Source organism: Equus quagga, chromosome 14 (genome assembly GCF_021613505.1).
Source record: "Equus quagga isolate Etosha38 chromosome 14, UCLA_HA_Equagga_1.0, whole genome shotgun sequence".
In the NCBI taxonomy this organism is placed as follows: Eukaryota; Metazoa; Chordata; class Mammalia; order Perissodactyla; family Equidae; genus Equus; species Equus quagga.
The window spans coordinates 29060611-29071418 of NC_060280.1; positions in this window are offsets into that span (position 1 = coordinate 29060611).

Sequence of the window (10808 nt, forward strand, 5' to 3'; positions counted from 1 at the left end):
CGAGCTAGGGCCAAGGTGCCTACATATTTAACAAACACCTATTGATTGTGACATAGGTGACTATAAACTTGCTACTCAAAGTATGATAGGAGGACTAGTGTATTTGCATCCTCTGGGAGCTTATTAAGAAATACAAAATTTCAGGCCCCATCCCAATTATACTGATTCAGAATCTACATTTTAACAAGAGCCAGTGCTGATTTATATGCATTTTAATTTGATAAGAAGTGGTTTTTATAGGAATTCTTATTCAAGTTAATTGAATTCTGAGAAACGCTACTAAATAATAGAAGTTTCAAGAGATGGAATTATGTAGGGCAAGTATAAAAGACAGAAATACAAGTTTTAATTCAATGCCAGAGTCAATGAGCCCTCACTTTTATCAGCAAGATCGTGACAGATATAAGCTGATTACCAGAAACCTTGCCTAGTGTCTTTGACTTATTGCTTAGGAATTGAAGGGTAACCAAGGAGACCAGAACTCATCAAATCCAGGAACAGTGTCTAAGTGTGTCCAGAAGAGGGAGTGTATTAGTTTTCCTAGTCAAGGAAAGCTCAGAAGCTTTAATTTCTGGTGGAATTTGCCCAGGGTATTCTGTATTTTAATTTGCTAAATCTGGCAACCCTAACTGTGGTTATGAAAGAGAGTATCTCTCTTGGTCCATATACATATATATTTTAGGATCATGATATATGTAACTTACCCTCAAATGGTTCAGAAAAATACTGTGTGTTTATATAATATAAACATAATACAAACATATAGTTAGAAAAAAACAAATAATAAAGCATATGGGGTTAATTTTAACAATAGGTGAATCTGGGTAGATGAAAGATGGACATTCTTTGCACTATTTTAATTTTTGCAACTTCATTGAAATTATTTCCAAATGAAATTTAAATAAAAATGTAAAAGAAAAACCTCAAGTGTATAAGAAATATCCATTTCTTTATTGTTTTAAAAAATCTCATTAAGAGACTCATTCTACCAGGGTAGTGAGAAATTAAATTTTCATCAATATCAGGGGCTCCCCTCTCCACCCAGGCGTTATATGGTGCTGGGGAAACAGAAAGAGTCGATAGCTGTAGTTCACCAAGGTTTCTGCTAACATCTGTGTTGTCCGGAGTCGTAGTGGTCTCTGGAAAACTGACAGCTTTGTCCTTGCATCCTATTCATAAGCTATGGCCAGGAAACTTGTTTGAGGCTGTGAACCCCAAAGCCTCATGGCCATCCCCTCTAAAATCTTGGCAGTTCCTTGAAGTGCTGCCACCAGGCAGGGCTCAGGACCTCTCTCTGTCATTGCTCTCCTATTTTAAGACTCTAAATTTTGAGGAAATCTATCAATCTGCTATGTGATTACTCTGAAAAGGGAAGTATTTTCTTGTTGCTCACAAAGATGCTTGCATAAACTCTAGTGAACTCTGTATTAAAAAAAAAAAAAGTCAGGCAAGGAAGTTGAGTATCTTTCAAGCAACTTTCTACTTTTAGCCCTCTTACATAAAACCTCTGCTGAGGGAAGGGGATATAACAACAAATAAAAAGTGGCTGTTTTTGTGTAAGGGGGAAAGAATGCAGAGCACACTTGGGATTAGGGTGAAGCGAGGCAAAGAACCTAGGTACTCCCTTTCTATCTAGAGGCACTCCCTTTCAGGTTTGTGGAAGTGCAGGATTGGTGCCTGAGAGTGAGTGCCTCATTACATTTTATTAAACAGCTTTATTGAGCTATAATTCACATACCAAACAACTCACCCATTTAATATATACAATTCATTGGTTTTTTGTTATAGTCACAGATATGTGCAAACATCACCACAGTCAATTTTAAAACATTTTCATCACCTCAAAAAAGAAATCTTGTATGCCTTAGCTATCAGTCCCCTGTTGCCATATCTCCCACTCCCAGGCCTAAGAAACCAGTAATCTGCTTTCTATCTCTATAGATTTCCCTGTTCTGAACATTTCATATAAGTGGAATCTTATAATATGTGGTCTTTGGTGACTAGCTTCTTTCACTTAGCATAATATTTTCAAGATTCATCCATATCCATGTTGTAGCGTTTATGAATATTTCGTTCCTTTTTATACTTGAATAATATTCATGTGTGTGGGTATACTACATTTTGTTCATCTGTTTGTCCATTGATGGACACTTGGGTTGTTTCTGCCTTTTGGCTGTTAGGAATAATGCTGCTATAAACATTCATGTACAGGTTTTGTATGGAATATGTTTTCATTCCTCTTAGATATATACCTAAGAGTGGATTTGCTGTATTAGGTGTTAACTCTATGTTTAATCATTTGAGGAACTGCCAGACTGGTTTCCAAAGTGGCTGTACCACTGATATTCCCACCAGCAGTGTATGAGGGTTCCAATTTCTCCACAGATTTTCCAACACTTGTTATTATCTCACTTTTCAATTCTAGTCATTTTTGTGAGGGTGAAGTGATATCTCATTGTGGTTTAGATTGGTATTTCCTTAATGACTAATGATGTTGAGCATCTTTTCATGTGCTTATTGGCCATTTGTATATCATTCTTGGAGAACTATCTATTCACATCCTTTGCCCGTTCTTTAAACTGTGGGGTTTTTTTATTATTGAGTTGTAAGATTTCTTTATATTTGTGGATATAAGTCCCTGATACACATTAGATATGATTTTCAAATATTTCCCCTTATTCTGTGGGTTCTCTTTTCACATTCTTGATGATACCATTTGGAGCACAAAAGTTTTTAGTTTTGAGGAAGTCTGGGTTTTTTTTGTTGCTCTTACTTTTGGTGTCATATCTGAGAATCTTTTGCCAAATCTAAGGTCATGGAGATTTACCCTTTGTTTTCTTGTAAGAATTTTATAGTTCTACCTCTTACATTTAGGTTGTTGATCCCTTTTGAGTTAATTTTTATGTATTTCATTATTTTTATGTGTTGCTGCATTTAGTTTGCTAGTATTTTCTTGAGGATTAATTTGTCCATATTCGTAATAGGTATTGGTCTGTAGTTTTCTTTTCTTGTGATGATCAGAGTAATACAGGCCTCATAAAATGAGTTGAGAAGTGCTCTCTCCTCTTCTAATTTTTGCAAGAGTTTGTGAAGAATTGTCATTAATTCTTCCTTAAATTTTTAGTAGAATTCAGTGGTGAAGCCATCTGAGTCTGGGCTTTGTGGGTAGTTTTCTGGTTATTAACTCAATCTCTTCACTTGTTATAGTTCTATTCATTTGTCTATTTCTTCTTGAGTCACTTTCAGTAGTTTGTCTCTTAGTAGGAATTTGTCCATTTCATCAAGGTTATCTAATTTGTTGGTATACAATAAACATGGTATTCCTTTATAATCAGTGGTTTTTTTTTTTTTTTTTTTTGGCTTATTTCTCTTTTAAGCTCTCCCAGGTGTTTCCAATGTGCAGCTGAGGCTGAGAGCCATCTCTTCAGAGTGGGGATCTGACCTTTAGGTTTTTTGTTTGTTTGTTTTTGGCTTAAAACAGTAGAAATTTATTATCTCAGAGTTTGGAGGCCGGAAGTCCCGGTTGAGGTGTCCGTAGAGCCATGCTCCCTCTGAAGTCTCCAAAGGAGAATCCTTCCTTGCCACTTGAAGCTTCTGGTGGATCTAAGTGTTCCTTAGCTTGTGGCTGCATAATTCCAACCTCTGCCTCTGTCTTCAGATGGCCTTCTCCTCCAACTCAGGGACAGCCAAATGGAAGAGATGCATAAGCCAAAGTATGGAGGGATGAAGTGGTATGGAGCTTCCATGCCCTCTGAGGGCATGCCACCCTCCTAGTGCCTCGTGTGTTCACCAGAATCTTTGGAGTTTTAATGTCAGTTGTTATATTTGTTATTTCTAGAATTCTTTTAGATTCTTTTGCAAATTTGCCATAGCTCTTTTTATGATTTCCTATTCTCTATAGTGATCTTCAAACTTGTCTTTTCCTTCTTTAACTATAGTCAGCATAGTTGTTCAATATCCAAAATCTCTGTGAATCGGTTTCTCTTGTCTATTGTTTTTGATAGTTCTTGCTCATAGACTCTAGTTTCTTTGTGAGCCTTGTGCTTGTGTGTGTGTGTTGGACATTATATTTGACAAATATTTGTGGGAATAAATTTAGACTTGCAATGAAAGTACTTTTCTTTAGAGAAGATTTGCATTTGCCTCTGCCAAATGCCTGGGTATTCAACTACTTTAAGGCTTGAATTTTTCACCTGTTCTTGTCACCCTATTTAGGCAGTAAGTCCATGTATGGTATTCCTTTCTCTTCACCCTCACTCTGGGCATGAGATCCCAACATATTGTGGAGTCTCAACATATTATGAGAAGTTTCTTCTATTAGACTCTCAACCTTTTGCAGACCCTGGGCTTTGTTTTCCGTCTTTCTTGCCCACAAGGGTTTTAAAAGTAAGGTTCAGAATTTTCAGGATTGTTCAATGCTTTGAGAGCAAAAGCCTCATTTTCCATAGTTACCTCTCTGGGATGACATTTTCCCTTCACTCATGGCCTGGTAATTTCTTGCTGGCTTGTCACCTTTCCTCTGTGATTTAAAAAAGAAGGTTAAAAAATTTTTTTTCAGCTTTGTTATTTAGTTATACCAGGAACGTTAATGTTAATACAAATAACCTGGTCTGCCATTTTGAGAAACGTTATATTCTTTTAGTTTGATAATCAATTTGTGTCTGTAAAATATTACATCAAGTTGATCTACCATGTTATTTTTTTAATGTGTCTCCTTTAGTAAGATTCCTGGCTTGTCTTCATTTTTTTTCCATAATAAATAACAATAACAATGAACATCTTTGTGCTTAAAGCTGTCTTTGCCTTCTGCAGTATTCCATACATCTAACTTCTTGGGAGTACAGTTACTGGGCAATATACTATAAATGTTTAGGACATTTGATTCGCAAAGAATTGAACTAATTTCTTATGAATGAAATTGCGTGCTGGTAATCTTTTTAGTTCTGTCATGGTATTATTAATATCTTTTAAAACGAAGTCCAATAAACTAGTCCTGGCCACCTGTGTAAATAGTTCTCAGGCAAAAGATGGCCCTTTATGAGTTTTCTTTTAAAATATTAACTCTTTTACATAAATTATTTAAGTTCAACTTAATGTAGCAAATACTTGCATGTCTAGTGTGTGTAGGCATCCTTCTAGGTGGTGCAAATTCAGTGGTAAAAAAAAAGAGATTCTGGTCCATACCCTTATGAAACATAGGGTGAGGAGCACAGACAAATAACACATCATTGAAATATACTGTGATAAGTGCTTTGACGACAGTAGTCCAGAATAGTATGGGAGTACGGAAGAGAGGCAGTTAACCCAGACTGAGAGGGCCATGGAAGCTATCCTAGGGGAAGGAACAGCTATGCATACTAAGTCTTGAAGTCAGGGAGCCTAAGTTCTCCAACTAGGTCCTTATTTTTCAAGATTCTTTGAGTTTCCTAGGGCCTTTGCATTTCCATATAAATTTTAGAATAAGCTTGTTCATTTCTACGAAAAAAAAAGCCTGCTGAGTTTATAATTAGGACTGTGTTAAATCTCTAGGTCAATTTGGGGTAATTGACATTTTAATAATATTGAGTTTTTCGATCCATGAGACTGGTATTTCTCTTTATTTTGAAAGAATTTCTTTAATTTCTCTCAGCAATGTTATGTATTTTTCAGTGTAGAGGTCTTACAAGTCTTAAACATATTCCTAAATATTTTATTTTTAATGCAAATGTAAATGGTTTCATTTTATAGCATAGCCTGGAACTAAAGAATAAATAGGAGTTAAGACAGGGGAAGGGGATTTGGAACTCCAGGCAAAGGAAGCAAAATAGGAAGGATATTTGGATGCTGAGAGCTCAAAATGACAAATATCTGCCATAAGCCCCTTTTTTCATGCTCACACGGAAGAAATATTGCTGAGGTGAATAACAGCAGCAACAAAGAACACGTATTCTTCTTTTTGAGTTCTAAGGTCTGCAGTTATACACTTAATAATAATAACATCTAATAATGTCTATTAGGTAGATAGTATTAGCTAACAATAGAACAATAATATCTAATAAGTTGATGAGTTAGTTTAAAATCTTTTGTAGAAGAATACATTTGGAGAACTTTTACTACCTGACTTCAAGACTTACTATAAAGCTACAGCAACCAAAACTGTGTGTTGTACAGCATTAGGAGAGACAAATAGATAAGTAGAACAAATTAAAGAGCCCAGAAATAGATTTAGAGTCACTAGATTTTCAACAAAAGCACCAAAACAAGTCAATAAGGAAAGTAAAGTTTCTTCAACATATGATGTTGAAACAACTGAATATCCATCTGGGGGAAAGGAATCAACCTTGGAGGCTGGCCCTGTGGTGTCGTGGTTAAGTTTGGCATGCTCTGTTTTGGCGGTCCTGGCTTACAGGTTTGGATCCCAGGTGTGAACCTGCACCACTCATCAGCCATGCTGTGGAGGTGACCCACATACAAAATTGAGGAAGATTGGCTCACGGTGAATCTTCGGCTGCAAAAAAACGAAATCAACCTTGACCCCTACTTCACACCTAATTTAAAAGTTAATTTTAGATTGATCATAGACTGAAACAAAAAGCTAAATCCATAAAGCTTCTAGAAGAAAACAAACCAGAATATCTTTGCAACTTGGGAATAGGAAAAGGTTTCTTAGGATAGAGGAAGCATTAATCACAAAAAGATAAAATTGATAAGTTAGTTGTCATCAAATTAAAACTTCTCCTCATCAAAAGATAGCTTTAAGAAAATAATTGAGGGTGGGAGGGCCAACCCTGTGGCCTAGTGGTTAAGTTTGGCATGCTCCATTTCAGTGGCCTGGGTTTGGTTTCTGGGTGTGGAACTATACCACTCATCAGCAGCCATGCTGTGACAGCAACCCACATGCAAAATAGAGGAAAATTAGCACAGATGTTACCTCAGGGCGAATCTTCCCCAAGTGAAAAAGAGGAAGATTGGCAACAGATGTTAGCTCAAGCCAAATCTTCCTCAGCAAAGAAAAGAAAAGAATTAGGTAAGCTACAGATTGGGAGAAAATGTTCTCAAAATATATATCTCATAAAGAACTAGTATTCAGAATATGTATAGAACTCCTAAAATACAATATTAAAAGAAGAAACCTCATATCTTTTTATTGCAATTGACAAAAATAACCTTAATATAGCTTAAGTAGAAAACAATTTTTGCACAACAGAGAGAATGTACTTAATGCCACTGAACTGTACATCTAAACATGGTTAAAATGGTAGATGTTGTGTTATTTATATTTTACCACAATAAAAAAGATTGAATGTATTGGCTTGTGTACCTGAGAAAGGCAGGAGTGGAGCTAGCTTCAGGCACCCCTGCATCCTGACATGAAGACTCTTGTCTCCATCTTTCAGCTTCACTCTTTGTCCCCTACTCAGTCTCTCCTACTTAATGTTTTGGAAGAAGACAGTATTGGTTACACACAGCTTGTGGCAATCCTCATCCCAGCTAGCAACACCAAAAAGAAAGAGGATTTGTCTCTCTGCTTCAGTAGGTGTAAATTTCAGGGAATGATTGGCTCAGCGTGGGTCCTGGTCCCACCAGCCCTTGGCCATGGGAAGAAGGGTAATAGGATTGATTTAATCCAGAAGAATCACATAAAATGAATAGTGAAGGAGGAACAGTTCCTCAAAGGAAGGGCAGGGTTCTATTATGGGAAGAAGGGGAAAGAGGGCACCAAACAGACAAAACACAAAAAACAGATGCCTTCAGTATAGATTTGGTTTCTCCTCTTTGACTTTAAACAAGTTCTTTACCATCTGTCCATCACCTTTCTCAATTCTTTCTGAAATATTCTAATCTTCATTTATTTATTCAGCATCTTTATATCATGCATCTACTCTTGTGCCATGCGCTCTTCTATATGTTGGGGAGAGAGTGGGGAACAAGTCAAAGTCCCCGTACTCTTGTCCATGAATGATTTTCCCTTTCATATGCAAGTATTTGCCAGCTTCATATTGTGCCATATCCAAACAACACCAGTAAAGAAACTTTTTTTTTCTGTTGAAAGGAATGTTAAGGGGCCAGCCCAGTGGCACAGTGGTTAAATTGGTGTGCTCTGCTTTGGTGGCCTGGGGTTCACTGGTTTGGATCTGGGGCACAGACCTACGCACCACTTGTCAAGCCATGCTGTGGCAGGCGTCCCACATGTAAAGTAGAGGAAGATGGGCACGGATGTTAGCTCAGAGCCAATCTTCCTTAGTGAAAAAGAGGATTGGTGGCGGATGTTAGCCCAGGGCTAATCTTCCTCAAAAAAAATAAAAAGAACAATGTTAAATGTCTGCTGCATTTGAAAGCTCAAAAATAATCTTCCACTTTTAGTGATGTAGTACTATTCTTTACCTAGAGCCACTTAATATGTATATGTCATTCTGAACTTTAAAAATCATGAAGTATCTTGTATTTATTTCAGTTCTAAACCTTGACTTACCCAGTTTGTGTTCATTTTCATTTTCTGCATACCTGATAGCTCATTTTGAAATAGTATATTATGTTGCTTTCTATTTATTTTTTTCTTCCACAGAGCCCTCGTACATAGTTATATATAAGTCCTTCTCATTCTTCTATGTGAGCCGCCACCATAGCATGGCTACTGACAGATGAGTGGTGTGGTTCCACAACCGGGAGCTGAACCCAGGCTGCTGAAGTGGAGAGCGCTGAACTTTAACCAGTCGGTCATCAGGGCTGCCTCATGTTGCTTTCTATTTTAGAAAACGTCTTTGTGCTTGTGGATGCTAGATGATTATAAAATGTATGGTACCTTGTTTTCTTATAATTCTTTTTTTTTTTTTTGTATTCTACTTATTTCATGAAAGAACTGGTAGCCTGTAGTCAATTTTCTGTTCCTAACAATGTTTCATTTCTTGAGGAAATCTAAGATCATCTTCTGTTATAATATGCAGACAGTATAGTATTGTAGACAAAGGATAATTGAATCTGTTGGAGTCAGCTCTGGCCTCTGTAAGAGAAGCTGTGATTCTTATGATGATGTGATGTCCTCAGCCTGATATATCCTGGAAATTTCTAGGATTAGAAGAAAATGACACATTCTGGACTCAAAGCAACGGGAAAAAACCCACATTATTTGGTAAAGGGAGGACTAAATGGCATTATTTTCTGTGGATTTTATTGTTTAAAACAATTCTTTATAAATCACAAGTTGGAACAAATTAAACACATGCATACACACACTCAGAGACACACACACATATATGTACACGGTCTACATCACTTAACAACAGGGGTACATTCTGAGAAATGTGTCATTAGGCGATTTCATCATGGTCTAAACATCATAGAGTGTGCTTGCACAAACCTAGATGGTATAGCATACTACGCACCTAGGCTATATGGTACTAATCTTACGGTACCACTGTTATATATGTGGTACATCATTGACCAAAATGTTGTTCAGTCACACATGACCACATATATAATATGATCTCTAATTTTTCTGCCCACCGTTTAATTAGGAATATCAGTGAGGAGTGACATGGCCAAAAGTATGTATCAGTTGTGATAGCGTTCAGCTACATGTAATGAAAACCAAACTACAGTGGCTTAACCAAAGAGAGGAGTATTTTTGTTTTCCAAATAACAAGAAGTCCCAAGGAAGGCAATCCAAGGGCAACAAGTCAAAGACATCATCAGTGACCAGCCTCCTTTTATTTTCCTGCTCTGTCATCCTTAATGTGTGGCTCTCATCCTTATGGTCAAAAGATGACTACTAACTTCTGTTTCTGGTCTGGCATGTAAGGAATTTGGGAGTCATCACTGCATCCTAACAACAAGTAAGAAGCTGAGAAAACTGAAAAATCAAAAACTCTTCTTGGATCCATCAGAGAAGTGAGGTCACAGTACAAACTGCTGCCCCCAAATTGGAGATGCAGACAGGCCTATACAAAGAACCACAACTTACCAGAGCAGAAACCTTCTCAGGAACCAGTGCAAAGGTTGGAAAACCTAAAGTCTAATTGGTGAATTGCTGGAGGCTCAGTGTGGACAAGTCTGAGAATCAAAAACTCCAGGAAGGCCCAGTCATATGGGAGGGTCCTACACTTTTGTCAGTTTTACCTCCAGGAGGTTTGTCAGGTTCTCACAGTGAATATTGGAGAAAAATCCCTCATGCTTCTGGCAGAGCAAGGGGAAAAGTAGTGATTTTGAATACACCAGAGCATCTCTTCTTCTTAGCAAGGTCTGCCCTCAGGAGAAACTGTTTAACCAGAACCTAATCTGCTGGTCTATTATAAGAGCCTGACTGACATGGGGGAAGGGAAATACCCCAACCCCAAAAGAGTTGGGGGACGATCAAGAAGTATTTGTGAAGTTCACACTCCAGAGGCACAGGCTCATTAAAAAACTGATACCTAATCATAGGACTACGGAACACTTTACCTCCCCCCTAACACTTACCACCATGTTACTAAAGGCTTATTTACTGCAGTTCTTTTACCCAGTACAGACATACCTTGTTTTATTGCTCTTCACTTTATTGCACTTTGCAGATGTTGTGTTTCTTACAATCTGAGCTGAAGGTTCAGAAGATGGTTAGCATTTTTTAATTAAGGTATGCATGTTATTTTTTAAGACATAATGCTATTGCACACTTAATAGACTATAGTGTAAACATATTTTTTCTTGTCCCTAAAGCCCCAGTACCTAGTTGTATATCCTAGTTTAGGTCCTTCTGGTTCTTCTGTGTGGGATGCCACCTCAGCATGGCTTGATGAGTGGTGTGTAGGTCCACGCTCAGGATCTAAACCTGTGAACCCCGGGCCACCGATGTG